Below are 27,862 nucleotides of genomic sequence, written 5' to 3'. Positions count from 1 at the left end.
AGCTTTCTTTCTGTTCATTCTTGTGCCACTTGAAATGATTGCTGTGTTATGAGCTCTTTCATCTTGTTTCCACACCTTTAAAATTTGATACTGCAGAAATTAATGTAACATCATCTATAATGTTTAAGCTGCCTCATGTTGTGAAAGTGAGAATTCCCACAGCAACCTTAACTCTGGCCCCAGAAGAGAAAGCAAATTAAGTGAGTGTCTTAAGTTACACCATTGTGTTGCACTGGGCACCAGGATGTGCAGTTTTGCAAATATTTACATTTCAGATCTGGTCCAAGTCCATGGCAGTAACGAAATATCATGTGTTAATTATGCTAAATGATCATATTACACTGGTAAATGGGAATAGGCCTGATTCCCAGAATGCTGATCTGTGATTCACATCATCAAGGAGTACAAAAGAATCCACATGCCTTAGAGAGGGAAGATAAATAGGATATTTCAAACATTTTTCTTGCATGGTAATATGCATTTTTCCTGTTTTCCATTATGTTTCTGAAATCTGTTTCACAGCAAATTGAAAAATTAGTATCCCATCTCTAATGGAGGTTTTAGAAATTACCCCACTTTCTTTACCTTGCTTATCAGTGTTAGATACTGGATCTCAGATACTACTGGATCTCAGATACCCTTTTGTATTAATTCAAAGATTTTCTTTTCAAAGTGGTCCTTTAGTACAAAGAAGATAGGACTTGAACGTGCTGAGCAGAATGGGAGACGTGCTTTTTGCTTTCTATGAAATGTATTCATGCATATTAAAAAGCTTGCCAGACTTGAATTTCTAGAATCTGAACAACAAATTGTTGTTAAAATAAAGTGATTGAATGCCTTGCTGGTATGTGGTATTGAAGCTGAGTGAAATGCTGCTACTCATCACTCAAAATTAAATACAGTGTATTACAAAAGCTATTGTAGGAAACTGCTCAGAAGAGAACTCAGACCCAGACTGCGCAGTGAAGACAACCTTCAGCTGTATTTTAAAACATGCTCATCCTGTGGGCTTTTTAAATGTCTGGAAAGCACTGTTGTGTAATGAAATCAAAAAGGATATATGAGATGCTTTGTGATGGTTTGTTTTTGGCAGGCAGCCATCCTAGATAAGATGGACATTTTAACATATAGGATGTACTGAATAATGAGTTTGAAATGTTTAAGGTGCTGTTGTATGGGAACAAGTTGTCACTGTTCCCTACCCATGTGGTGGATGTGGGGTCTTTTAGGGTGACCCTGGATGCCTCATTGGGGCAGGGCTGTTCTTCGTTTGTGCAGTTTGTTTTGGACTGTGAGCAGGGTCATTGATCTCAAGTTCTTCATACTCTGCCCAGCAGTGAGGCACAGAGGGGAGGACCTGGGACCTACTGAACAAATGCAGGCTGTAAAATTTGATCCAAAATGAGATCAGGCAAGCAAGGCAAGAAAGAGAAGTATGAGAAGAGGTTTTGTTAACTTATATTGGCTGTCTTGCGGTCATAGAAATAACTTGATGACCCCGTTGTGCCAAAGGCACATATTTGTAAAATGTGTGAAATGTGCTCAGATATTCCACGGTTGGGCCAACACATTGTTCATGTCTGATTTGAATGACTGCTTGGCATCAGTCTCTGTTCTTTGTCATAAGAAGAGCTTGTCCAATTAAATGGATAATGCTAGACCGCATCTTCAGGAACATTGTTACAAGTTCTGCTAAGGTGGCATGAGGAAAAGAAAGTTGCTGTGGGCAGTGGCCTTGGGATTTTCAGTTGGCCAGGTCAGAGTAATTTTGTTTTCAGAATCTCTATTTTAAACTGGATTCTGAGGCCTTGAGGCAAAATTGTAAATGATCCTGTCCTATAAGTTACTAAGTAACATGATACAGCTAAACTTTAATGTGCCATAAAGTTAAATCTCCATGTATGAGAGCACCCCACTGGCAAAAGATAAATTAGTTACAGGGAAAGGAAAACTATTTGTCCCAGAGATACTGTTGAGTTAATCACTGGTTCTTCTCAGGTTGCTTGAACCTGGAATATTTGTCCCCATTATTAATTAACATGTTTTATTAATACTCCTACTCCCTTGGAATAACAGATTTGTGGCACTTTCCCATGGGTGTATTTTTCTTTAAGTTTTTTAATATGGTGAAAGATTTTAGCTTGAGTATTTAGTCACACATATAACCAAATCTCCTTATGAATGATAGAGTGAGGCTGTCTCTTACTTGTTAATCATGTGACTGCTCTTCCTTAGCTTGTTGTCCCTATTGCCTCTCACCAGGCTCCCACAGAGCTGTGACCCACAGCTGCCTTCCACAGAGCAGTAATTGGGCGTGGCAGCCCCTGAAAGAAGCATGGAGTCCATCTCTGGGCTGAGCTGGTTCATGGTACCTGTTTTGTTGCATGAAGCATATTGTCTGCTTCTCTGTGATGGAATAAAAAAAATAAAATTAAATAGTGTTATGTACATGTTCCTGTGGTAGCCTATTGGACAGCTGTGAACAAAACTAAATTTCTTAAAGCAGTAGTTTTCATTTTTACTATTATCAGACCTTAAGCATTTTCTGGAGAGTCTCTGTATGCTCAATCCAAATCCACTTTGATATCTGATTTATTGGCTGCTATATTTAAATTGTTGACCCAACTGTTCATTTCTGCTTGGTGTGTGTCATACTCATGCAGCTGAGTTTCTTCAGAGGGGCTGTGAATGATTAGGTGTACTTGTCTTAAGGAACCAAGAAACTGATCTTACTGGCTTACAAAAGCTTGGATTGTCAGTGGATTCTTTCTTGCTTTTTCTTTTTTTGTGTAAAATTATTGCTCTTGTAATCCCTGAACTGTTTATTTCAGCGTAGGAAAGAAATCTGTGGCTTCATGTGGGCATAGGTGGGAATTCCAGGAGCTGCATTACTTCCCTTGCTAGTAGCCCTGGAATCCACCCCATCATTTGCAAAGGGATACTGCTGTCACTCAGCAGAAGCATTTGTAGTATCATAGAGGTTAGAGATGCTGGTGAGGAAAAAACATTACACTTTTCAGCCAGCCCTCTGCAGAGCCAATATCAAATTTCTCCCTACTAATGTGTTTCTTGGCACTTTGGTTCAGTTGCTGTGTATTTTCCAGCAGCTGAGTGCCCCCTCAGGCAGGTAGGTTTCTCCCCAGCAGAGGCACAGAAGTGTATTCCTAATATACTTGATACTTCTTTTGCAGTGTATCATTATCGATTGTAGAAGTCATTGCCAAGGTTTTTTCCAAGCTCATTTTCCAAGCCAAGTTCAGTGTTTTTGAAAAAAAAAATAAAAAAATTTGGGAATCCATGTAGCTATCCACAATAGCTGTTAATCCTGTTTTTTCCCTCTTTGTCAAGCTAAGTAATCACTCTCCTGCTTTGTGTTCCTGCCATGGCAGTACTGGGAGCTCGTGCTCAGCCCTGTGCTGTTCCTGGCTGAACTGTGCTGCGCAGCTGCTTTAGCTTTGCCATCCTGCCAGTTCCTTCTCTGCCTGCCTCTGTATTGCCCTCAGGCTGACGTGGAGATTAATTGACCTAGTATTGTAGGAGGTTTCCTCTTTTAAAGTCCTCTCTGCAGCAATGTTTAAGAAGGAAAAAGGGGGAGTTTGGAAACAAATAGTTGGCTAGCGAGGATTTGGTGTGCGACATCTGAGGACAGCTAACACAAAGCAGCATTAATGAGAAAACTATGGCATAAACACAGTATTGCTATACAGAGCACAAGATGAGAGATGGAAAGCCTATTGTATTTCGTCAGTTTGCCCTGAGTAGTGGGTTTCAGAGGCTCATACACAGATCTCCTGAAGTTACTCATAAGGAATCTTCTTTTTCTAAAGGGTCTGCATCAAGCAAATCCCAGAACCTTACCTGATTCAATTATTTGATTGAATTGAGAGTTGATAAAACCTATTTGGGGCTTGATAAGGTATTCAGTAACAAAGCCAGGCAATAAAGTCAGATGGAAATTGAAAGACACAGATAGTCAAGAGCCTGTCACATGGACCAGGAGGAAGTGAAGCTGCAAACATTTTGAAGTGGCCTATTTGATGCTATGCAAGACAGGTAAAATTTGAACCCAGGTTTGCTAGCACTTGGCCCATCTTTGTGTGTTTATTTTTGCCTTCTGTTCCAGGGGAGCACATTAGGTCAGGCTTGACTGTACATTGCTAGCAGTGCTGAGTGTGACGGGAGATGCTGTGGGCATGGAGAGTGAGCCATGCGTGACTAAGAACAGGGATGGAATTCAGTGCCTGTGACTCTGAGCAGCACAGATAACACAAATTTGTGTGGAGCAGTTGCAATGCACAGATTTCCTTACAGAAAAATTACAAGAGAAATTATTTGAGTTTCGGAAGAAAGTAAGCTTAAAGCACAGTCAGGCTTTGCAAAGAACTCTGAAATGAACACTCAGAGTTCACAGGCACTGTAGATATTTTGGATTGTTCTCAGCCTAAACAAGCTGAAAGGTGATGGATTTATCACATAAAACTGCTGTAGGCAGTTGATACCAATTAGTCAGCAGAACTTGTATCATAATGAGTATCTTTTTGTCAAAATAATATTTGTAATCTTTTGAAAGCATTCATGCAATTTAAGGTGAAAACAGTAAATTAGGTAGTTTTGGATGCCATGGTTTGATTTTAAAATGTGTTTTCTCTTTTAAAAGCAAATTTTAAAAAATGTATTGTCTACAATTAATTTATATTATCTCCAGTGATTTATTCTTAGCCTAAATAGTGTTTATGTATCTAATTTATGTTTAGGTTTTGTATGTTTCTTTGACAGCATTGCCTGCTTGTTTCTTACATGCTTTGTGCATATCAAAAAGAATATAGAAACAGTCAGAAAGAAGTTAGTGAAGGCTGCATTTTGTTCACTGTGTCAGGAAGATCCACAAACACCAGAGGTTGATGTCTAAAAAAGAGACAGAAGAGTCCTTCAGCTTTATTTGAATAAAGGGAGAGAGTCCCCTCGAGACAGGTTTTCTGTCTCGAGGTTTCAGAGGGCGCAGCCTCCTTTGATCCTAAACTCCCAGCCTCATGCTGCCTCTTCCTGTCCCCACTGCTGAGGCACTGGGAAGGCACAGCCTTCCCGAGCTGCCTGCCACATATTCCCCCTTGAACCTGCTGTTTTACCCCAAAGCTCAGAAGTTCAGGCTGTGCAGACACTTCCTTGTCTGTTTCAGGAGCCAGGGTGTCAGGGCTCTGCAACCTGCCAAAGTCACTAGAGACACTGAGACCCGTTTCAAAGACATTAACACCCACGCTTTCACCCATCAAACTGTTTGTAAAGACATTAACTTTCCTCTCAACTGTTTTATTGTTAAAATTTTTAATGGTTGCTATGCAATTTCAACTTGCAGCCTTGTGAACAGTGCTGCTTGACATATTTGTATTTAAGCCTGTTTGTTTTTCTCTTGTGGCTTTGTTTTTGTCTTGGAGATTTTAAGTTCTGTTCACCTACTGGAAAGTAAAGATTTGCAAAGAGCTGATTTTTGTCTGGGAGCCTCACACAGGAAGTGTCAAGTGTGCTTTTTGTCCAGGCACACCTTGGTGCTGTTTGGGTCATTCCAGAGACATGCGACTCCAGGAGTGAACTGAAAATTAATAATTTGCAGTTTTGTGTAAGTAAATCAGCATGCTATTAAAGCTGGTATTCTTCCTTGTTAATTTTTATTATAAGCTTGGTACATAATTTAAAAAAAAATAGTAAAGATAATCTGGAAAGCCAGTGAGTATGTATAAGAGTACTAATTTTTAGCTTTTGCATTTACTGACATTTGTATATATCTGGCTTTCAACGCTGACAGCTGAAATAAAAATGTCTCGGGGACAACATTGACCTTTGTTAAGATTTTTTTCTTGTCACAATTGTTTAGTGCTGTAGTTTTCAGTCTGCTTGGGCTTTTTTCTTTCTTTTTCTTTTCTTTAATTATTTTTTTGGAGTAGAGGGTGACTGTTTGTTTAGTTTGGGTTTTGTTTTGGTTTTTTTTGTCATTTGTTTTTCCTTTAAAGCTGTTCACAGTGCACCTTTTATTTATTGGTGTGATACAGTACACGGTGGAGACTGAAGCTGGCAAGGAGCTGGTGTCATGGAATGTACTTTTTTTACTGTTTCCTGCTTTTGTACTTTCATGCAAGTGCTTCCTTTGATAGTTGCCCAGAACAATACATAGCCTAAACTCTAATTCTTTTATTTTAACAATTGCTACTTGTTCAGGAACAGTGCTTTACAGTTGGCTAGTACCAGTCATCCACAACTGGTGGATGAGGGTACAGTTGAGGGAATCCAGCCAAGCTCAGACAAATTCTTGTTTGTTATAGCATCCTGAGCTACCCAACTTGAAATATATTAAATTAGACTGATGGACCTTTGAATGAGAAGATGTTGCAGAATGTGGAAAGAAATAAAGTAGTTTGAGCATGGAAATTTTTTCTATTTTAAGAGAGGGTGTCTAGACTTTTTCAGAGAAAAAGTCTAATCTTCAGTGCTTGTATAGGTTAAAATACTGTAGTGACTTTGTTCATTTTTTTGTTCTCGACACACAGTTTAAATGAAGCTTCAGATCTGTTTGTGTTCCTTTGTTTCAAAATAACATCTGCTAATTCACCTTAGACTCTTCTATTTACATTATCATAATTCCATGAATATCTAAATGGAACAAATATATGAAATACTGGAAATTGAAAATATATAGTATTATTATGTGTGCCATCCTATCTTTTGATTTAGTAGTCTCCCAAGATTCTTAAAAGAAAGAAGAGGAGATTCACTGAAATGCAAAGACAAGAAAATTGTATAGTTCTTTTCATTTATCATATCCTTATTATAAATGTTAAAAGTCATCATCAGGGTTGATGGTGGGGTTATGAGTTTAGTGCATTTAAAACAGTTTGGGGTTATAGTTAGGTAGTGGATACCAAATATAATACACAAGAATTCCTGATTGATATGGGATATTAAAACTTGGTTTCAGCACTTAAGGCTATTTTCCACCTATTAAGTTCAATTATGGATTTTCAAGTATGAAACATTTTTCTTTTTACCGGTGATGGCTGGGAGGTTCTTGTCCTGTTTGAAGACATCACTTGGCATTTCAAGGAAGCACATGATATAATACTTTCTTCAGTGCAGCACCCCCAGACTGTGTGTTGTGGTGCATCTGCTCTGATCTGACCATGGTGCCCATGAACAGGAAATTTGTGGGCACCGGTGAACTTCTGGTACTGTAGGAGCACAGCTGTGTCACCATGTCATGGGAAGGTGGTCACATCTGATTGGAGGAATGCTTATTAGTCAGTAAAAGTGGAGGCATTTCCCTCCTGTTTAAGTACCTTCTGTCGTGAAGCCAGTGTGTATTTTATGGGAGAGTCAGGAAAGAAAGAGAAAAGAAACAGGCTGCAGGACCCCAGGGAATTTCTCTGCCCACAGCTGTGGGACAGTTAACAAAGATGATGGGAAATTGGGTTAGATGAGTTGTTTTGCAAAAGTGGATGGATGCCAGACTAGATGCTGTATTAACTCAGAGATTCCCAAAGGATGGCACATGTGCTAGTTGTGGTATCTGAGCATGCCCATGCAGCAGAATTGTATTACCGTGCTGAGAATGTGTGTACAGCAGCAGCACTGCCATAAAAGTATATAGCTGACCAAAGTGATTTTGAAACTTCTGTACTTGATGAGATCTGGTCAACTTTACAGATCTTGACATTCCTATCAAATATTTATAAACATCATTCTATGTTTTAAAACTGTATTTGTCTTTGTCTTCTTAGAGATCTAACTGGGCTTCAGAGATCCAGTGTGCTTACTGTGATGTAATGCTGTCTGCTGATATTGGTGTGAACAGCACTGAATTTTTTGACAGATTTCACAAAACTGATGAACAAAAGTAGCTGTGTAATGTGGGTGACTGTATCTGTATGTGTAACTGAGAGTCATGGGAGCAACTTGAAGCCAAGTATTACATCAGATTCTGCATTCCAGGCAGTGATTTGGTTTGGCCCTGCTGGATTATTGCTGCTCTCAGAGTTTGTGTCAGCAAGTTTACTCATGATTGACATGATTTTTTAGCCCAGATTAATGGTATTAAATGTAGGCCCCATCATTGACTACTGTGATCAGATACTTGGCACTACTCTAAAGTTGGCAGCCTTTGTGCCAGTGGTGGGTCTTGTGGAGCAGACATAAGGACAATGGCACTACAGATGTGATGTACAGGCAGGGGTCACCATCTGTGTCATAGAAACTTTCCAAGGGCTTGCTTCCAGCCTGATTAAAAGCCTGTAGGTCTATATGGCCATGTGCATCTTGGTACCCTTATCAACATATTTGTACTGAGAGAGGCATATGGAGGGAGTGGGGACACTCTTAAATTTTCTTGAAACAAATGCTGCTTAACTAAGCAGATAAGTTGTGAGTGGAGCAGCTCAAACATTCCTCAATGCTGCAAACATATGCCAGCGCACCTTGTACATTGTATGGTGCAGGAAGCCCTGGGACAGGCATGTGTCAGATATTAAAGCCATTTCAAATATCATTTTATAAAGCTTAATTTATAAATTCAGTAGCTTCAGAGTAGTGAGCACCCAGCAATAAACAAACAAACAAATATTGGAGCTTGTCATGTCGCTTTCAGATGGGGCATTGAATCTATGATACCCCGGACTCCTGTGTGCTTAGGTTTATAAGGTGATGTTACTTACAGACTCATTCAGGTTGGAAGGGACCTCCAGGGGTCATCTAACCCAGCTCCTACTCAAAGCAAGATCAATGCTGACATCAGACCAGGTTGATCAGATGTTGTCCATATGGTTCTTGAACATCTACATGGATGTAGATTCCACACTCTCTCAGATGCCTGTTCCAGTACTTCAGAGCAGTGATTTTTCTAATGGCCTGTGGCAACTTCAGTTGTCTCCTGTTCTCCTACTACATACTTTCATAAAAAGCCTGGCTCGTGTTCTTGGTAACCCTCTCTTGGGAATTGAAAGTCTGCTCTTTTTCCATACCTGTCATAAGTGAAGCAAGCCCATTTTTATCAGCCTTTCCTCACAGGCCCAGAGCTCTAATTCCCTGAGAAACTTGGTGACCTTTGGCAGGATTGCTCTGGTTTCACATGGAATAGTTTGGGTTGGAAGAGACCTTTTAAAGGCCACCTAATCCAGCCCCCTGCAATGAGCAAGGATATCTTCAACCAGACCAGAACTCCATTCAACCTGGCTTGAATATTTCCAGAGATGGGGCATCTATCACTTCTCTGGGCAACCTGTGCCAGTGTTTTATCACCCTCATTATAAAAAACTTCTTGTATCTAACCTAAGTTGGTTCTCCTTTAGTTTGAAACCTTCCCTCTTTGTCCTATCAGTGCATGCCCTTGTGAAATGTCCCTCTGCAGCTTTCAGGCCCCCTTTAGGTATTGGAGTGTGCTATAAGGTCTCCTTGGAGCCTTCTCCAGGCAGAACAACCCCAACTTTTAGTGCATCTTCATCAGAGACGTGCTCCAGCCCTCTGATCATCTTCATGTGCCTCCTCTGGCCTCACTCCAACAGTTCCACAGCCTTGATCAACACTTTCTTTTACTGGAGGCTCAGAACTGGTTTTAGTTCAGTGTTGAGTAAAGGAAAACAATCACTTCTATTATCTACTGTGTATTGTCTTGTGGATACAGTACAGTAAGCTTTTAGCCTTCATTGCAATTCTGAGTCCCATTTAGCCCAGTCTCCACTGGTACCCACAAATGCTTTTCAGCAGAGGTCCTTTCCTGGCAGCCTGTTTCTCTGGCCTATCTGGGTTCCTCAGAATGGGAGCTCTGCCCTGGAGCTTATTATCTGCATCTCTAGTTTGCTGTCATCTGCAAGCCTGATGAGAGTGGACTGTGCCACCTTCTCCAGGTCACTGATAAAGGTGTTAAACAGGACAAGCCTCCAGACAGACCCATGCAATACTCCTCATTGCTGGCCCCCAGCATAGATAATGGCACTTCAACCACTGTTCTTTCAGCCCAACCTTCCAAGCAGTTTTTTACCTGTCTAGGTGCCCACCAATCTGAACTGTTAAAAGGCTTGCTGAAGTAAATCACATCCACTGCTCTGCCATTGTCCACAAACCCAGTTGGTCAGGCATTATTTGTCACTGGCTAACTTGTGTTGACTGGTCCCATTCATCCACAGCATGTGCACATGCCCAGGAATATGTTCCAAGAATACCTGGTTCATGCTCCAGTTCATGCTGACCCTCTGGTTGATGTCTGGTTGATGGCAAGCTGACAATGAGCCAGCAGTACACAGCTTAATACTTAGCTTATCTATTGAAGCATTTCTCCTTCTTCTGTCAGTACCTAATATTTTTAGGTGTTTCACTTTTTGCCATATGAACTTTGTTTTGTTGTTGGTGCTCAAGATTTCATTGAATTTGCTGGTTAGGAACCCTCCAGAGAAGGTTTCCCTCTGAGCTTTCCTTTTTCTGCATGCTAATTAAACTCGAGTTAAAATTTATATGTGGAGCCTGAGGAAGAAAAGGAGAATTTTACAGCCATGCTTATATATAAACAGTTTGTTTTAAGTAGAGTGCATTATAAAAGCCAATATTTCTTTAATTTTAATATTTGCTTATCTTAAAACTTGTGTTATGGAAATAGATGATTGATTCTTTTCTCTTTTAAAATTCCAATAATTTCGTTTCTTTAGCATCAAGCAGAACTTTTCCTTAGGCTGAAATATAGGGCTGAAGCTGAGTAAAAGATCTCCCATAATTTCATGTAGGTAGTTGCTGTGGGTCAGAATTGTACATTACAGGAAAGGTCTCAATACCTTAATTTTAAAGATGAAATTGGCCCAGTGGTATTTTAAAATTTACTTCTTAGTTTTTAGTTTTACAGTGGTTAAAAAGAAAGCATAATAATTAATTTCTTAACTCAGGCATCTTTTCAGCCTCACACTTGGCTTACCTGTGCATTAATTTTAACACTAGAGGGCGGCTGAAACATTTCAGATCTTTCAGAAAACCAGCTTTGGGAGAACAGCTTTCATTCTTCGTTATCCAAAGAAAGGAGTTTTGTTAGCTGCCTATGATGTGGTGTTTATTTTAGCAGTTAATTTGCTTGAATTCTTTCAGTTTTTTTAAATCTTTAAACTCTTGCTTCTAACATTCTAGCTTTCTTTGTGCTACTATAGCTGCAATTAAACTGATCAGCAGTTGAAGAGGGTGAACAGTTTCACATTTTAGTTGCTGTGAACACATACTACTTGTGCTTCCTGTGTGATGGGTATTTTGAACACTTTGTTTCAGAAACAAAGAGAGAGATGCCAGAGATGGGAAAGTTAAAGATCTCCTCTTAAATTTTCTCAGGAAAGTAGAAGTTTGTCTTATAGCACAATTTATTTAATAATAAATTAAATACAATTTATTTAATAGTTTTTGTTGGTATGTAATTTTAAATTAGTTTCCAAAACACTTGAGTTGTTGATGTTTTCTTATTCTCTGCTTTGCTTTAAAGCCATCTTTTTTTTTTTTTGTAGCAGAGCTTCAAAATGGCTACTTCTGTCCCTTCAGATATTATTCTATCTTCTCAGCAATCAGTAAACTATCCAATATAAAGACTTTAGAAAGGAAAGGTCACACCAATTAAAAACTACTATTTTCACAGCTATGTGAAGATTGCCAAAGAAGTTCTTCACTTAACCTGAAATTGGAAACATAACTTATTTTTATTTAAAACATATGGTGAAATACATGGTGAAACATGTAAGTTGTTCTAAGGGTGTTTTGTCAGAGATGGGATATTTATCTGTTCTGGCTCTAAAGTAAGAATATATTCTGCCTTGTGAGTTGGTTGTTTTTGTATCTTTTTGGGTTTAATTTCCACTCTTCCTGTTTTGAATCCATTACACTTACCGCAGTGTTGAACAATACTTTTCAGCAGCTAAGTGATCAAATGTTTATTTGCACTAAAACTTTAAATGGTATCTGGAACAGTAATAAAATAGTATCATTAAGCTTTTGAGAAAGGAGCTCTGTCTCTTAAGAGTTTAATCTCTTACACTTAAGAGTGTTAGAGATTAAAGCTGATTTTTCTGACTTGGGATCAGATATTTTTTCTGTATTTATAGATTATGTAGTCTGAAAATTAACCTGTGCCTCTCTTATGGAAATTTTGCATCTTTGCAACTTTTCAAACACTGTAAGGAAATAGTGTTTTCTCTTTCAAGCTAAGCTTCTGAAACTGTGAAGTTACAAGGAAATCTTGTCTGTTTTTGTCAAAAGCTGTTTTTTCACTTCAGAGGTGGAGAGAAGAATTACAATACTAAAGCAGTAGGCTCAAGCAATAAGATTTAAAAAAATATATAATTTATTATTTGAAGAAAAAAATTATTTATTTCAGACAGTGGACTTTGTGGTTTGGCTTGTGATGCTGATTCTGATGCCAGATTATGGATTGCACTTCTCCAAGGTGTGAGGAGAAAAAGGCCTGAGCTGGGAACAAAACGGCTTTATCTCTTTTTGTTGTGATATCCTGAAAGTGCTGCAGGTTTTGTGACTTTGCTTGGATTCTGCCATGATTTCTTTCTTATGTTGCAGAGTGTATCTGTTATCTCTGACACTTCTTTGGCAATTTTAGACATAACACAAATATTCTCACCAGCCTGTACTGACTGATAGGGCAGATTTTGAAAATGATTGATGCTTGCTTAGTTTTTTCATACGGAGTTCTGCAAAGTGCAAGGCTGCTTGGCTTTTGGACAGTGCCAGACAACTGCTGTAGCAAAAGCTGGATTTGCATAGAAGAGATTAAAACCAATGCAGCAGTAAAACATTTTCCTTTCTGTTATTGGTTCTGGATTCATAAGAAGTAGCATTTTCATTTTGTCCCTATCTGCCAGTCCTGCAAATTGAGAGATTATAAGTAGGCTTCACTTATAAAAGAAAACTGAAGAGAAGTTACCGAGGGCTGTATTTCTCCCTATGAGGCTTAGTTGTGGAGTTGTGTGTGGTTATGCCCCAATCTTTCACTGTGCAATCTCAGTGTTTGGAGGTGTAGAGAAATTAAACCAGCTGTAAATTGTTTTGATGATTTACACTCAAGAGTAAATGTCTGCTCCCTCTCTCTGAACTGCATTGCCTTCGCGGGACAAAAAGGACCAATAAACCTTCCTTGGCTATTTTTATCAATATATTTAATAGATGAAACCGTGGCTGCGTGTTAGGAAATTGACCTGGTGGAAAGACACTGCTCTTCTGATGACATTTGAGAGCAGATTCTATTTGAGCTTGACTGCTTAATAGGCCATCCTTCTTTGGATGTGGTTCTCATAAAAGAAATTGCTTTGTAGTAGGCACTCTATATTTTAATATTAAGGTTTCATATTTAAAAGTCCTAGTAGATAACTAAGCTTTGCTTTGGTATTTTTTCCATTTCTGCTTTCCTATTTTAGATATGAGTGATTGGAAGACTAGCCTTTTTCAGTAGCTTGCTTCATTTTATGCCTGGTTATGCAATGTCCTGGCAGCAGTTATTTTATGCTCTCAGGAGAAAATTTCTTACAGAAGTTTAGATTTTGCTAGTCCATTACAGCTTCCTCCAGTGTGTGAGAATTTAAAGGGAACAGTCCTTTTACAAAAACATAAAGGTTTGATAAAATTATGCTTCCATTCATTACCACTTACCTCTCCTGCACCATCAGCTTTCATTTAGATCTTGTCTGAGCTGTGCTGATCAGCACACTGCAGACAGAGTGAAACAAATCAAGGTGGTGAAAAAATCACGTGGTAGGACATAAGTCTTGTTCTCTTCCCCCTCAAATCTCTTCTCTGTGCAGTGTGAGGAAGGTGTTGGATATCTTACTGTTATCTGCTGCAGTCTGTGTGGGTGGGATGAGGACAGTGGAGTGTTTTTTCCTCTTTTATGCAGTGTGGTGTTGCTCTGTATGAGGAAGTCACAGGAGAAAAAGAGAACTTTTCCTGCATAATCCCACTGCCTCTGGAAGATCAGTTGAGAAATACTCTCCCAGTGGAAGACCTGCAGCAGCTAGCAGGTATTGCTTATTACCTGTGCTTCTTTCAGTATAAAATTGGGCTGCTCTCTGCAAGAGCATCACTGCATTGGTTTGACTGGTGGTCTAAATTCTTTGGCTGGAACTTAAATTCTTCTTTTAAGTTTGTTAAGTCTGTGAGGCACTAATGTAATGGTCTCTTCCTCCCTGAGGGTGGAAAGATCCTGAGAACAAACACAGAAGCATTAGCAATAACAAAAGCCTCTTCTATCTTGCTCCAGTTTCTTTTTAGTTTTCTGATGAAGAAGCATCTGGTGCGGCCTTTAGCTGTCCCTTTATAGGCCATAAGTCCCGATACATTGCCAAGTGGCATAATATTATGTTTCAGTTTTATAGAGGATTTTGCAGGGCAGGGGGAACAGCGCACAAAAAGTTTATTTGTTGCACAGTAAGGTCATTCTTTAAGAATGAGGCAAAACTACAAGTGTTTTATTTTTGATCAGCTTTGACTTGTGATTAGTTACAGCTTCCCGCAACCAATGCTGTCATAGCAGTTTTTATTGTGGGTCATAAACAGTGATTGTAAACCGTATTAAAATAAAAACAACCAGCAAAAAAAAAACCCTAAGAAGGAATGTGTTTGCAAGAAGATTTATTTCTGTCATGAGTCATACAGTTCATGAACTTCCCACAGATGAGCTCATCATAATCATAAGGAAATCTTCAGTAGAAATGCTGGTATCTAAGTCACTCAGATATTACCTGCCTCTCAGTGACATAAGGTGCTGTGGATCAGCACATCTGCACTATGCAACTGTGTTCCTAAAGTAGTCCTATAGCTTCTTCCTTCTGTTTGAAGCTAAACCTGCTTGAAAAGTATTATTCAGTTGCTTAAAGTCTGACTTGCATGTCTTCTTAGTTGTAGGAGGTATCTTAGACTTCAAGAAATATCTGGGATAGGTTTTAGTTCAGTTTTTTTTAATAATGGAGGTTGTTTTCAGTGGTTCCTAAAAAGATAGTATTAGAAGCTTTGAGTGTAGAAACATTCAAAGATTTATCAAGAGGTAGGTTATTGCATTGTGGTAATAAATACAAATTGCATGTTTTTAGAGGAACAGAACAGGATTGGTAGTGGCACCTCTTTGTTTCTTTCTGGCTATGTAAATTATATATTGATTTGAAGGAGGTCACTATGTTCTTACATATAAACCAAGAAATGAATATGTGACAGGGATGGGCAGTGTGTGATTTATGTCCTAATGATTCCTTCTGTAATTTCATGAATTTCTAGTGAGAACATTGGTTCAAAATGGATTTGAACATTCTTAACTGGAAGTAACTAAAGCAAAATTGAAAAGACTTTGCAAAACACATTTCCAAGAAAAAGGAACTACAAATGATGGCTGTTCAAAGAGAAACTGCTAAGTGAAATCTTGTGCTCTCAGTTACTTTAGTGGTCAAGTGAGATGTCCAGAATATCTGCACAGTAATGGGATTTTTTAGAAAAGTTTGCTTGAGAGGTATTTTTTATTTTTTGAGGTTTTAGGGTCGTTTTTGTTGGTTGGTTGATTTTGTTATTAACAGCAATGTGTTTACTGAATATCTGTAAGAGCATATTTTATGGTATAGTTCCTTTATCTGAAAGGAAATGAAATGTGACTGTTTGTAAGTCAGTCACCCCTTATCTCCAACCCTTCCTTTTGCAACAGTTTGGGTAAGGTTGGGATGAATAAGAAAGCATGCAAAATGAATTTGAATTGTGCTGAACTCTCAGTGGACATGAACAAACCAAATCTAGAACCTGTCTTTGAGAATCTCCTCTTAGGTAGTTTAGTTTATCTCCAGTGCCAAATTGTTAGAGCAGCAGTTGTCAGCAGGGTTTGGTTTCTTGGATAATTCTCTCTCATGTAGTTTGGCTGTAATTATTAAAGTAAGAACCTTGAATTTTTAATCTTACAAGTACAGACCATTGAAACATGAGTCCAATCTGCTGAAGTAGCACCATGTCTCCTCATAAATGAGCCTCAGCATTCTGTGCCAGCTGCAGGGCCTGTGCAGCATCACTCCATGTAGGTCACAGCAGTCCAATTTTGAGGTGACAAGTTCATGCATCACTGTGGCAAGCTGTGATGGGGGCCAGCAATGACAGGCAGTGCAGTACAATGCGATGAAAATGAAAAATAATTCTGTTCACTGTAGCCTCTAGTTGACACATGTTCCAGACAAATTCTTACTTTGGTTTTGCTTAAGTGCCCAATATATTGTTCTAATAGCATTCTTACAGAACTGGTTGATCTGAAAATTACTTTGGAGCTGATGGCTTATAAGGAGTTCTAGCTAATGGTGTGGCAAGGATCTAAAATGGGGATAGTACATCTTTATGCTGTATTAATTATAACTGGACAGGGATGTAGGATTTCAGGAGTCTTGGAAGTAATGAGGAAGACAAAAGTTAAAAAAGGAATAGAATAGAATAGAATAGAATAGAATAGAATAGAATAGAATAGAATAGAATAGAATAGAATAGAATAGAATAGAATGGGAGTATTTCAGTTGTAAGGGACCTAAAACTATGACCTAGCCCGACTGTCTAACAGCTTGAGGGCTGACCAAAAGTTAAAACATGTTAATAAGGGCATTTCCCAAATGCTACTTAAACAGACAGGGATGGGGCATTGATCACTTATTCAGGAAGTCTTGGGGGTTCCAGTGCCTGACCCCCTATCAGTAAAGATGTGCTTGCCGTTGTCAAGTCTGAGCCTTCCCTTGTGCAGCTTTGAACCATTCTCGGTTTTGTTGCCCTCCTCTGGATGTGTTCCTCCTCCTTCCCATCCCACTTACATTGTGGTGCCCAGAAGTGCTGCCAGCACTCTGGTGAGGCTGCACCAGCGCTGAGCACAGCAGATGATCCCCCCTCTGCCCGGCTGTGCTGCCGTGTTTGAGGCCCCCCAGGACAAGGTTTGTGCTCTCTGGGCTGCCTAGGCACACCCTGCTGACTCACTGAGCTGCTGCCCACGAGCACCCCAGGGCCTTCCCTGAAGGGTGCTCTCCAGACTCCTCTCCCAGTTTGTATCTGTGCCTGCAGTTACTCATCCCAGGTGCAGGATCTGGCACTTGTTAAATTTCATGCCAGGGATGATTGCCCAATGCTCTATGCAGACTCCTCTTCAAGGCCTCTTGTCCCTGCAGAGAATCAACAGCACCTCCTGGGTTAGCATCAACAGCAGACTTGCTGATAGTGCACTCAGCTCCTGCATCCAGATCATCAATAAACACATTGCACAGAACTGTCCCTATAACTGAGCCCTGCAAAACACCACTGGTGACCAGTCACCAGTCACCAGCCAGATATAGCCCTCCCATTCACTGCACCCCTTTGAACTCTGCCCTTCAGCCAGTTCCTCACCCAGCACAGTGTGAACCTGCTCAGATCACAGCTGGGACAACTGGTCCAGGAAGATGCTGTGAGGGATGGTATTCAAAACCTTATCAAAATCCTGAAAGACGTAACACATCAAAGATTGGATTAACACCCTACAGTGTTCATGTAGAAGCTATTCAAACTGAACTGTGCTGAGATCTAGACAGTCTCTTGACAAGCTTCACATACTTCTTTTTCTTTCTATCTTTGTATACAGATCATAGATTTTCTTAGTCACTCAGCAGTGTGGCCCCTGGATAGGAATGGGAAAAAAAATGAGAGTGGAAAAAAAAGAAAGGACACAAAAGAAAAACTTAGCTTTTTATAAGTACAACAGACACAGTTTTGTGTGGGTTTTCCCCCCTTCCTTCCTGTAGTATTGACCACCTACTTAAAATTAAGATGTAGGACATGCCAGATTGATGGGCATTTAATCAAATCTATGTCATCTCTTATCAGTCTGTACGTCTGAGGCAATCAAAAAGAAATCAAAACAGCTAAATTACCACAATTTTAAAGTTCCTGTTTTTTAAAATTTATTTTAACCAGAAATTAGGCTAAATGAATGACTGACTCAACAAGCAGTAAATACTTAAGTGTTCAGACTGTCTCCAGGGTCATGGATAACTCAGCCATAGCTAGGAAAACTCAGAGTATTTGTAAAGTTTTAAGTCTGGTTCTGACATTTTCTTCTCTTGTTTACTTTTTTTAGTCCCATTCATTTATCCCTGCAGCACTCTATGACTGCTGCCTTTCTGTAAACATCCATAGGTCAGAGGTATTCAATTTGGCATAAGTAGCATGGCAGTTTGCCAGGAACTCATAGACTTCACCTAAATTGCACATTGGTGGGAATAATCTCATTCTCAGCTGCTGTTATCTTTTGTTTGTTTCTTGCTTAGACCTCCATCTGATTTTTTTACTGGGTCAAGACAAGTAGCAGTAATTGGTGGTATCTGTAATTCTAATAGTTTGCAGCTTCATAGCATATTTGGAAGCAGGTACAGAACAGAGATACTGGAACTAATAGAAGAAATTTCCACCCAGTTCCCACATTTTTTATAGTCCCTACTGGGAGAGAGTGTGTACTGGCTGTCAGAGCATAGTAGAGCATCCACAGCTTCAGCTGTAATTTGTTAACAGTCTGATTTCAGCTCATTAAGAAATCTAGTGCAGCTTCCAGCCACAATAATTCTAATGCCCTGGGACATACAGTCTCATCAGTGTGTTCCCTGACCGTCCTATGAGGCTGCATGTATTTGAGATATAGGTTGGAAGGGTTGGTCTGGAAATAGGTTTTGTCTGGACAGTTCAAACTCATTTTATATTACTCTTCAACTTATCATCTAGAGAATAGATTTTCTCACATAAAACATGTCTTTGCTTGGCAGGTGAAAATGGTTTTTTAATACTCTCTGCTACTTATTTTTTAAAGCATAAGTCATCCCTTCCTGATGTGATGGAACAACTTAAAATTAGTGTTTCTTTTTGTTTCTGCAGTGAGATCACTGGGGTTTATTTTCTGTTGGAGTTTGAGCTCACAGGGAGGGCTTTGAAACAATAATGTCTTGATTCTGGAGAATTTTACAAAACCTATCTGAACCTATGCCATGGCAGGAATGCATGAGCTGAGCCTTGAGGAGAAATCGTGGTGTTTCAGTGCAGTCATGAAAACTGACAGTATAGAAATTCCTCAAATCCCAAATAGTTACTCTCTATTCATAGATACATTTACTGAAAACTAAACTTATGTCTTAACAAAAAGGCATGTTGTTGGCAGCAGGATGATTTTGACTTTTGATGAGAAAAAGACTGATTATCTAAGTGGGATTTTACAAAATATTTTTTGTGCCCAATTATAGAGAATAAACAGCATACAAAGGAATAGCTGATTCAGTGTAGACAGTGTAGACACTTTTCCCTCTGCTTTCCAGTGATCTCTGCATTATTCACCTTGAGTGCATACCTTGCTTTGTCACACCTCTTTCCTCTCCCTGACTGCTGGGAATCTTTTTCTTAAACTGTGTACATACACAGAACTGTAGCACCCTGATTTGTATAGATTGTTTACCGCCCCAAAATCAGAAGGAGAGAATTCAGAAGTCTTGTGCTTCAAATCAGATAGATAGCTCACTGAGGATTCTTGTACCTAGCTAGGCAAGCCCTAAAAGCTTGAGAACCATTATAGAGAGGAGGTAAACTTCAAGATAAAGTGCAACAGCTTTGTGGAAGTCTTGACTTTCTGGCTGAAAATCTGGGGAAAGCAGATTAGGGAAAATTCTGTTATTTGCTTTCCATTTTTAGAGATTTAAGATGGACGTGTTTCCTGTTTTAAAGCCCTGCATTTAGTGACTGTGGCTGATATGCTCCTCAGGGCCTGCAGTAACACAGACATCTGCATGAGAAATGTTAAACCTGCAGCTACTGTGTTTTGTGAGCTTCCCAAATGATAAGAAGGTGCCTGCCTTTACTACTGGTATTTGGTTGATGTCTTGAGGTTTCCTGGAGAAAGCCCATAAATTGTGTCCTTTTATTTCCTACCTGTTGATCTATCAGGACCCTTTCTAATTGCATCATAACGCAGTATGCAAGAAAAGGGTTTATTTGTCAATATTCAGGGCTGTAGCAGCTTGTCTAAATAGGAAGGCTGTGAAAGCTTGCAGTCTTTTAGGTGTAACAGAAGAGTAAAGGAAATGCTCAGCAGATAAAAGCATCTCTGAGTCACAGAATACAGACTCTGTTGGATTTGAGAGCAAACACAAGAACCAGGACCAGTTTGTGGGAAGAAGACACCTCAGGAAAAATTAATTTAATCAGCCAGCAGGTAGTGTAGGAGTTGCTGCTTCACAGTATTAATGACATTAGTGTTATTAATATAAAACAGAGTTGCCCCAGAGCAAGCAGGTGGATTTGAAGGTGGACCAGTGAGCTGCAGCTGATACTTCTAAATTCTGCCAGATACACGGGAAAAGCAGAATGCCTGGGGACATGTTTAACCCTTTTAACTGAAAATTCCTTACTTCTGCTGGGAAGGTTTGATTTTCACCTGCTGGCCCTGCTGATGGCCAGCTGTCGTATCCAGTGCTGGTTTATTTTGCCAGTGGTTTTATTTAGAGTGGCTCTGCACTGACTGAACATCAGCTCTTTTAGTATCAAATTGAAAACCATTAACTAAACTTCTTAATACTGCCATGTCTAGGTCAGGGAAAAGGAGTGGCTGAGTGTTAGCAAGATTTTCTGTGGATTGCCCAGATCTAATTACAGATGTTACGTGTCACTAATAGTAGTTTCTTTGGATTTTCTTCACAATTAGGTTGCAGTCTTGCCATTCTTCACCATTTGCTTTCTTGAATGTTCAAAGGTCACATTTTTAAAGTTCACAGAGTAGATAAAATAACTTTAAAGCGATAAGTAACACTCAAGGTTGTGTAGATGATAAAAGAAGATGGGGAATGCTAATGGTTCAGCTGTGTAAGGCAGCCTGGGAGAAAATTCAAAGTGAGAACTTCTCAGGAAAGATGAGATTGTAAAAAAAGAAATTTCTTTGTGGTAGAAACCCTTGACATTTCCACATCATGGAAACATGAAAAACAGGAGGCTTGTGCAGACTTCAAATAAGTAATTTGTTGGAATGTCAGTAAGCTACTTCAGTGTAACTGTGTCAACCGAGTCAATTACATTCAGGAGCTGCTTTGCAAAAAGCAAACTCGGGAATAGGAGCCATTCAGGATCATGGAAAACAGGTTGGAACTGTAAGAGTTGGGGGGAAAAAAACCATAATGCTGAAAGTGTATTGTGGATATGCAGTAACAGCCATACAGGAGCTCAGTATTGCAGCTTATTTATTATACTGTAAGCCTTTTTATTTGTAGAGGCATATCAGTAAGTTTCCTGTTGGAGCTGCAGTTTAAATCAGTTCTTTAAGTGGAAAGATACACAGTGGCAAGCTGAATTTTGCTGATGTGATGATACAGTAAAATTTTGCAGTCTGTGCCAATTTCAGTGTGGAATTGAGGCAGACAGCATGTCTGCATTGGCAAAACTGATGTGTAGACAAATGAGCCCAAGTCTTCATTGGCCTATTGATGGCAGTACTTCCCTAAGTAGTGCTTTGTGGTCAGTGTGCTCTGCCCATGCAGTCACTAGTGCTCATTAGAACTCTAGCCTTGCTTTTAGCTTCTTGGATTTCTTTCTGTAAGCATTGTTGAAGGGCATTGCAGGCAAAGGCTGTGGCTTGGAAACTGTTGGTATGTGTGAGGCTGGATTTGTGCTGCAGAATACAGCTCTAAGTGGAGATCCTTGAAGCAGTAGTAGAGGCTGCACCTTCAGACTGTGTGACATGGTGTGGCTTGGTGCAGTCATTTGCTTTGACTTGTGTCAGGTACAGTCCAGCATTGCAATCCTGTGTCAAATGGAGAACGTCAGGAGATACCTTTACACCCTTGTGAGATTTTCATCATTGAAAAAAAAGCAAAAAACAAAAATAATTAAATTGTTGACACCAAGGTCTTCAACATACACATCATAAATGAATTTTCTTCTCAATTGTAACCCAAATTGAACTTGGGCTCTGTTGAGATGAAATAACTTAAGGAGTAGCTCCAGAAATGGAAAAAGTCTTTAGTTAGAATAGTCTCCAGCATTCAGCTGGGGAAATTGTTGAGCTTTTGATTGAAACTGTAGTGTTTCTCTTTCGTGTGTAAATCCTGCCTCTGGCCAAAGGGATCGTTTCCATAGTCACAATGTGTCTGGATCTCCACCATGCAGTGTACATGGACATTGCACTTTTCATCAGCTCAAAACTTCCCAATGTGTGTCTGAAACAAAGATGCTGCATCAGCTTCTTGCTTACTACAGTTGAGCAGGGAACTGCCAAAACATTCTTGAAAATAAAAACCAAAAGGCCAATGCAAATGTGGTGGTTGAGCAGCTAAGAATGAAAAAACCACCTAAACCTTTCTTTCCCCTTTGCTGCCTCATTTTCTTCTTTCTTTTTTCACTTTTTCCTATAAACTACCTGAGCTTTAATTCATAGATGCAGCAAGGACAGCAGCTTTGCTGGTATGTAGAACTGAAGTGTGTGATAAAAAAGGATATTTATTACCATTCCCTGTCTAGATGTGGGATCCCAAAGCGTTGGTAGCACTGAGTGACCTGAGTAGGTGCCTGTGAAGGAAGTCCCTGTTACAACAGAGAAGCCAAAAATCTCCTGCAGCCAATATGCCATGGTTTTTGACTTGACCTGTGAAATCACAAACCTTCATTTGAAGGTATAACTTCTAATTAAAAACAAATTTGCTATTTACCTTGCTACTCTTGTCTTCCTGGGGTTTTTTTGTAGTCTCGTTTTTAATTACCTGGGTTATTGCAGCTTCTCCCAAGACTTTTACTAATGTGTAGGTGCTAAACAACACCTCTTTGATTTGAAAGATGAGGCAGCAAGGAGTTCTGGTTCAGGGTTGTTTCTTTATAGTCAACATGCTGCACTGCATTTATATGTCTGCTATGGAATGTCATCACATACTCCATAACTCGGTGTTGCTTGCATCAGAGAGCTGCAGTGCAGGCTGGGATGTTTTATCTGTTGGCTACATCTCTGTAAGACTAGAGACTAATGCTCCATCTCCGATTGAGGTAGGAGGGCAGTGAGAGCAAGATGAAGTGCTGCAGCAGTCCTCATGCTTAATCCAGTTCCCAGAAATGACAAAAGGCAATATGCCATCTGATACATTTCATGCACAGTGGTCCCAACCACCAAGGCCTGGCTGCTTGCCAGTGAGGACCTGAGCAGGGCAGAGTTTCAGAATGTGCTTGGGGTGGTCATGAATGTCAAGTTTCTGATGCCTCTCTGAAATGAGATGTAGTAACAGCTGTGCATTCCTATCCTACTGCAGAACAGGAGTGGGATTCATGTTCTGATTCATACTCATTTGCTTGAGGGAGCTTCTGATTGCCTTCCAGATGGTGGTCAACTGAGTCTTGCTTAGGTGTCTTGAGAAGTGTCTGTTACATCAGGAAACTTCAGGGACTGGGAGTGAAGGAAGAGGGAAAGAAATCGTCAGCAGTCTTCAAAAAACATTTTACCAGGAGGAGTGTGTTGGCTGTCTAAGGCAGCAGTTAATACAAAAGGTTATATTCAGGGGTGGGGAAGTCTGTTCTAGTTTTTGAACTGCTTGGTGAGGGTGGTACAGTAGTTATATCAGCCTCTGCCTCAGTATTTCCATCTGCCAGATGGGGTGCTGCTTGTGAGACATATGCAACTCAACAAAATGAAGTGCCTCTCATGCAGCCAGTTACTTGGGATTGTATTTTTTATTATAACTTTGTGTAGCCTGTACGCAGAAAAAGGATGTTGGCATGAAAAATGGAGTAGAAGATAGTAATCTCAAGATTTTGTGTGTTTGCTTCACATAATACATCATCATCACTATTTGTTTAAAAGCTTTTGAATAAGTTTTTGTCTCTACAAGTCAGATGCTGTCATTCTTGTGAGAGTTACTCTATTTCCCCTACCTTTAAAACTTGTAACAACCTGCTGATTCAGAAATGAGTGTGTCCCTTGGCATTGTGTTCTTTCATGGCTCTATCCTTTCCCTTCCTCAGGTCCTCAATCTAATTACTGTCAGTGCAACAGCTGCTGCCTCTGTGAAATCTGTGTCTGTTCGTTCCAAAGAGTTCCCTCTCATTTCCAGGCTCAGCTGAGAGGTACCCTCTGCTTGTGCCTCCTGCTTTTGTCTCCTCCTAACAAATGACATAAAGCATTTTGGTGTACAATTTGCATTAATAGGACGAAAACAAAAATTGCCCCACAAAAACACAAACAAGCACTGAAAAAAACTGTGTTGTGTGAGACAGTAGCTCCTTTGGAGCCTTGTTTTGATAACAAGATTGGGAAAAAAATCCTACTGTGCATCTTCATGTCTCACTGAACTCTTTTTTCAGTGAGTTAAGATCAGCTCCCTTTCCCGCCAGCTCATTGTTTGATCAGGAGCGTGCAAGTGCCCAAGATTTAGGGCAACACAAAGAGATGTTGTGTCTGTTCATGTAGCATAAGTATATATATAGGACAAGGCAGCAGAGTCTGAAAATGTAATTAAATGTAATAAAAAAAAAAAGGAGTGGCGGTGAAAAACATGCATGCATTATTCTAATCCTGCTCCCTTCAGAACAAAGAACAAATGTGCTGCTGCTACTCTAGTTGCAGCCTGTTCTTCTTAGCCTATAAGCATGCATGAGAAGAATCAATTCAATAGAAAGTAAATGTAAGACCACAAAATAATTACTAGTAATGTGTTTAAGGATGGCCTCCTCTAAGCTTGCTTTTTTAGCTTTTTTTTTCTTTGTCTGCTCCAAAGCTCACATAAAAAGTATAATGTGAATATAAAGGATGGAGAAAAAAACCCAAGCCAGTCTCTTTTTTGCTTTTGAGCCATGTGAAGGATGCCTTTAAAGGTTCTGGGTTTTTTAAATATATATATATGTTGTTTACTTAGATTATTTGTTCTTCTGTGCTACAAATTTAGATGCACCAGCAGTATGGTGGAAGAAAGATTGGTGTTTATTTGAAATGAGGGAAACAGGAAATAAGGGATATGGGCCCAGTAAAGCTTTGTCCTTTTTCTCTGCCACTCATCCTTTTTGATTTTAAAGCTATTTTGCCTTTGTTTTATTTCCCATTAAAGTTCAGTCTTTCATGCTGATTTTTCACAGCCCTGGAGACCAGAATCACAATCTCCACTCCCTTCCCATCCCTCTAAGTTTACCAGTACAAACTAGATTAAAAAAACCCTGTAATTTCAGAATGTACAGCCAAACTGAAGTTGCCAACACTGGGTGTGTGTACTGGTTCATCTAAGGAATTGAGGTAATTTCACTGATGCTACTTGGTATTGAACACTTGATTGTATGGAAGTAGCCTTGGAGTTAACTCCTCCATCTTCTACCCATTCCTACTCTTCTGTCACTAGATGATGGTTTCCTCTGTTCATACTTAAGTAAGTTGTCAAACTGATATAGTAGGAACATGCTGGAATTTGTAGGTGGCATGACCATTTAAATTGTCTCCTTGTCAAGGTAAGAGCTGTTTTTTTGTTTCCATTGTCCTGAGGCAGAAAAGGAGAAAATTGCCATTTGCCTGGGATTTCTCAATGACCTGGACATACGAGTCCCCAGGGCTGCAGCCCCACTCCTGTTTCTGGTAGAGACCCCGTCACTCCCAGACAAGCACAGACAGCCACACCCCCACTCCTGCATCCTCTGCATTGTGGATCCTCCAGTTGTTAGCCTTGGATGTAGAGTCCATCCACTAGCATGTCCTCCAGGTGACTTCCAGATTTGAGTCTCTCCAAAAGGTGGCCAGGACTACCTTGATCTCTCTAAATCCAGTTTCACTAGTTGCCTGACTCCCATAGACACATGCATATCTGTCTGCCAACCACCTAGCTTAGCTACCTGTTTAGCCAGCAAGTATCTGCTGGCTGGCTGCTGGCTTTATAGTTCCTAGCAATTGCATACCCACTGCAGTTGCTAACACCACACATATGTGGACTTTAAGACCTGTAGTCCCACTCCAAAATCATCACCATCTGCAGAAAGATGAGTAAGTAGGCTTACTGACATTTGGATACCAGTCATTCCCAGTGGAAAAAATTATTTTTCCCCTCATTTATCTTCTTTTTTAATGACTCTTATTCAATAATTTTAAACTATTAGGTAGCTGCAAAGCCTCTTTGTGTAGGTTATGACAGTGATGGATGCTTGGCTTTCTGGTCATCTTTGCATTTATTTTTCTGTTAAGGTGTTTTCTGTAGTGCTTATCATCAGCGTATTTGTGTGCTTGTATAAAGAAGATTCATGATGTGATGAATGATCACCTGACAGGGTTGATGATAACAATTTTGATTAGTTTATTTATGAGCTACTACTTTTTTTGCTGTAACTGGTAAAATATAAGAGGGATGAAAAGGATGTGGGAAGTCCAAAAATACCTCTCTCTTAGGCTGTTTTTACCCAGCTGTTAGTTTAGCTCCAGTCCTTCGATTTCCCTCCACCTCTATTCACTTTCTTTCCCCCCCCCCTCCACCCTTCAATCTGCTGCAGCTGTTAGAATTTCATCATTGTCTCCAAATACCACGTTTCCCATTAGCAGCACAGCCCTTTCTGTGCTAAGGGGAATGTCATTTGTGTGCTTTGCATGTGTATTATTGTTAGATGGTCTGCAGCCAAAGCAGTACTTACACCTTTGATTGCAGCAAGGGTCAATTCCTTGGTAAGAGGCACACCTCGGTAAGATGCATAAATATTGAAGGATGAGGTTTGCAGACTTGCTGGCAGAAAGTGGTTAAGCCTTTTTGTTCTCATGGTGTGCTTTTCAGATGCTTTTGCACTATAGTTAGCCTTATCAGCATTTGATTTAACACTGGATGCCAGGATATTTATTCCTTTTGGCAGTTTTAGTGCCATGTCACTCACTGACTGTCACAATTGTATCATATATTAGATGGCTTATCCTAAAAAACGATTTCAGGTATGAAACCACTGCTCATTCTAATATATTTTATCTATATATCTGCTGGGGGGAAGGGGTCAGCTGATTTTTAGGTTCATGTGCATTTTGAATCAGTGGATTTTGTGAATTTCTTTCTGCTCACTATCTTAATTTCTGCCTGATAGCCATTTTGCATTTACTTTAGCTTCACAAAAAAACTCTGGTAGCGCTCTTGCTCTTTCCTTACAGTCCTCCATGATTAGTGTCTCTGATGGACTCCTGCAGGGCATCTTAATTTGGATTTGGGGGTCAGCTTGGAGTTGTACCTTACTCATAGCGTGGTTCTATCTTGCTCCCACAAAATGGCCTAAAATAGATGTTAATTACAGTGTTTCTTTGCTACCCTCTGTTTCTCTTTAAGAGAGGTCTTAACTCTCCTCAGGCTACAATGCCTGTAAATTTAACTTACTGGATCACTGGGAGGAGAAACTTATTACAGGGAACAGAATAGACCTTCAAGTCCAAATTAATTTGTACCTGCACATGTAGTCCACATGTATGTATCTATATGCCAAAATAAACCATGTGACCTTGGATGTATAGGTTGAAGTAATGGGCCATCTGTCCTCATGGATGCAAAGCTTCTATTTGCACACCTGAGCACTGAAAGCATCATGCCATTGTACATTGCCTTGTTTCTACATTGGATGCATATTGTGGATTCTGCTGTGCAAATACAACCTTATTTTGTACAGACTAAGACAGTTTAAAGCAAAGTACTTCTGACTGGACTTGTCATCTTCTATTCTTCCCTCTCAAAAAATGTCAAGGGCATTTGTACAACACTTTGACAATTCTAGATATTTTTCTTTTCTTCTGTCGTGTTTGTTTCATTAAATCCTTTGTAAAGAGGTAGTGGATGTAACTCCTTCTGCACTGTTAGTTCTCTGTATAATGCATGGGCTTAGAACA

General features: G+C 39.7%; 1 protein-coding gene across 5 annotated transcripts in view; it reads left to right on the top strand.

Annotated features, from left to right (window-relative positions):
- Nucleotides 1–27,862, top strand: part of TSPAN9 (tetraspanin 9) — a 168,187-nt gene that overhangs the window by 11,980 nt on the left and 128,345 nt on the right. The window contains exon 3 of one of the 5 annotated variants that reach the window (XM_056487250.1): nucleotides 13,901–14,024. The exons of the other annotated variants lie outside the window; for them this stretch is intronic. The gene's annotated coding sequence lies outside the window, so the exon portion shown is untranslated. The remainder of the gene's footprint in view (nucleotides 1–13,900; nucleotides 14,025–27,862) is intronic. 5 annotated transcript variants of the gene reach the window in all.

This window comes from Oenanthe melanoleuca, chromosome 1, assembly GCF_029582105.1.
Source record: "Oenanthe melanoleuca isolate GR-GAL-2019-014 chromosome 1, OMel1.0, whole genome shotgun sequence".
Lineage (NCBI taxonomy): Eukaryota > Metazoa > Chordata > Aves > Passeriformes > Muscicapidae > Oenanthe > Oenanthe melanoleuca.
This window is presented reverse-complemented; position numbering and strand designations above follow the sequence as displayed.